Genomic DNA, 3552 nt, shown 5'->3' with positions numbered 1-3552 from the left:
TGTAAGATGGGATTCTAAATGAGTTTCAAGGGTTAAGACAACAAGGCTACCCTCTTTTGTAAAGAATGTAGATAGAAGGATTGAGCTAGGAATGCATGTAAAGTGAGAAAGATTCACTTATAAACAGAGATAGGAATATAGGATGAAGCTGCGGACCTGGAATTAGCAGTAAAATGTTGAGACGATGCTGTCCTACAAATTTGAGTGAAAGTTGACGGGACGATGGCGCCCGGCATGCACACAGTCCTCCGAAAAATCCGCGAAACGAAGGGGGATCTATTCGTCTCTGCACAAGGATTCCAGATCTTCAATTACAGCCGCGTACCTGCAACCTACACACAAAAAAGAGAGGATGATTGGGGGGTTAGGGATTAGGGGTTTGCCCTTAGGTCAAACCCCGGTTTTGGAATTAACCAAGAAATGAGAATGCTGTAAATGTAAATGATTGTAATGTAAACAAGTACTGATACCTTGTTGTAAGAATGTTTGTATTCTTACATGCGAAGGTGTAAATTTTGTTGTATGTTGTATGTTGTATGTGATCTCCTCTTCAATGGTGGAATCCTTGTCTTGAATGCAACACTTAGCCTTGAATGGAGACTTAGAATGATCAATTGCTTGAAGGAATGCTTGAATGCTTGAATGTTTGAATGTTTGCCTAGCGCTTCCGCCTCTTGTACACATATGTCCTTCCTCCTTAAAATGGGAGAGGAAATGTAGTTTAGATACTTGCCAATTAGGGTTGAAAGACTGATTTTTCTGACCTTGGGCTGACATAGCAACCTTATTTTCCAATTTGCAAACTTAAAGACCCGAAGCCCCATAAGAGATCGGGCCTAAAATAGGGCCAGGGACCAGGGCGCTGGGCGCCATGGTCCCACCTCCAGGGATAGCAGGGTGCAAGGAGGATCAGGCCAGGGTGCTGAAAAAAGCAGTTTTCGGTGTCATGAACAAGTTTCGGGGTCTCCATTCAGGTTCAGTGTTGCATCGCCATCGTGAAGACCCAAATGCAGTCAAAATTGCAAGTGTCACAATTTTAGGACGTTACATAAATATCTCAGAGAGTAGCTTGGGGTAATTTCCACACTGATAGAGACTTGAGAGATGAAGATTGGCATCAAACCGATAAGAACTAACAACAAAATATTTTTCCAGCTTTGATGGAGGAGAGCTACTGCTCAAGGGGAGTAGTCAGCTGTATGATTGTTTTTTTAATTCTTAAATGCTTTGGCTTTTGATGTCAAAGGGGGAGAGATATCTATGGAAAAAATTTATTCATTGGGGGAGAGATATATACTCTTTGTATTTTAGTTTTTATTTCTGGTATTAATCTCTTCTGGAGATTGTTGGTTTTTGGTTTTTGGCATTCTGTTTTTGGCACTTAGATGTTTTTCCATCTAGTGTTGGCATCAATGCCAAAGGGGGAGATTGTTGGTATTATGGATGACTTCATCATGTGTTGCATTGGTTTTGTCATTGATGTCAACACTTGTCTTCTTGGAGGTCTACATTGTTGTTTTGGCTCTATGGTTATATCGGTTTACTATTGCACCAACACATTATGGTCCCGACATGGATATTGGTTTATACACAGTCACTTGTATATTGTTCACTGACAGTGATGATGACTTGTTATCATTTGGAGATCATTTGGTTATGTCGAAGACATGGATTGGAAGTTTGGATTTGTTGTTTTGCTTATTGGTCCTATTGGCTTGATAGATTTGCCTTTACCAGTAGATAGGTCTAGGTTATGGACCGATACGTGATGTCTGATTCCAGATCAGCATGTCACGTTATGGAGATGGTTTATTGATTGAATAATATGTAATTGTATTGAGCTGACATATTGAGACTCATTTGTAATTGATTTAATTATAATATCATTTAGTGAGCTGACCTCATCATGTGGTCTTAGGTTTTGTATAAATGATTGTAAGATCTCATTTGTGAGATATGATGGTATGTAATGGTAATTGTATGAGTGTATATTGAAGAGAAGAAGAGCAGATCCTTGTGCGAATCACGTAGACATTATTTGAAGGTTGAAGGAAGGTTATTGGTACTCATGTTTAGAGCTTAACCGATACTGAATCCAACATTGCAGATGCTATTTTGTGTAGTACATTATCATTGGATTTAACCATCCAATTGTAGTTAGTGTGACTCCTACTTTGTGATTGACCAATGAGCTCTAGGCGGTTGGCCTTTCTACATGTGCAGACCCCATTTTGTATACACATACTATTTGCAGTAGTATCATCTGATAGTGGGTAAGGTTTCCCACCGTAGTTTTTCCCTTACTGGGTTTCCACGTATAAATCTTTGTGTTATGTGTTGTGGATGTTGTTTCTCTTTCTTTTTTATGCATTAAGTTATACCGACACTGCTATAACTGTTAATTTGTTTTACCGACATTTAACTTTGTTTACCATCACTAAGTTCAAGTTGGAATAATTTGCATTTGGGTTATAATTTATGATAACTAGTTAACAACTGATTCACCCCCCCTCTCAGTTGTCCTTCCTGATTCCTAACACACACACACACATATACAATCAAATTTTATCAACAAAATTAAATTCATTATCAGGCCTGGTTGTTACAGCCATCTATATTGACATATCTATGTACAATAAAGAAAATAAAGGTTTGTATTTAAAATTGCAATGATTCTATTTGTAACATGCCACATAACATACAAATTTGCCATATATAAAATTTATGTTGTGCAACACAACAAGAATTTAAACTTTATATATGTGTACATGTATAACCATGCACACACACACACACACATGTAGGTATGTATGTATGTATACACATCCATATACACAAAACTAAAAGGATTTGTATTTGCACACACACACACACACACACACACACACATGTATACAAATCTTTCTAGTTTTGTGTATGTGTACATACATACATACATGTGTGTGTGTAGTTATACATGTACATATATATAAGTTTAAATTCTTCTTGTCTTGCATAGTAGAAAGTTTATATATGTCAAATTTGTATGTTATGTGGCATGTTACAAATAGAATCATTGCAATAGAATCATGACAAATTTGTATGTTATGTGGTTGTAACAACCAAGCTTGATAACGAATTTATTTTTGTTGATAAGATTTGATAGTACATATATATAAATATATCCATGTATATATGTATATATATGTATTGTAGACACCTAAAATTATCCTATCTAATTAAATAAATATTTTCATTTATTTAATTATTTTATCCTAAGTCTTCTATTAATTAAATAAATCATTATTTAATTGATTAATTAATCCTCTTCTAAGCCTTTCCTCATTTAAACAAATACTGTTATTTATTTAAATTGTCCTTTTCCTAAATTAAATAAATATTTTATTTATTTAATTGATCCCACTTCCTCTATTAATTAATTAAATATTTATTTATTTAATTAATTCATTAGCCTTCTCTACCCATGACACATGTCATTCATCTCTTAATTCTTCTCTTACCTACCCCTTTTATCATTTAATTATTTCCTCTACCTACCCTTTAATCCTAGCC

Source organism: Cryptomeria japonica, chromosome 5, assembly GCF_030272615.1.
Source record: "Cryptomeria japonica chromosome 5, Sugi_1.0, whole genome shotgun sequence".
Classification (NCBI taxonomy): domain Eukaryota; kingdom Viridiplantae; phylum Streptophyta; class Pinopsida; order Cupressales; family Cupressaceae; genus Cryptomeria; species Cryptomeria japonica.
This window is presented reverse-complemented; position numbering follows the sequence as displayed.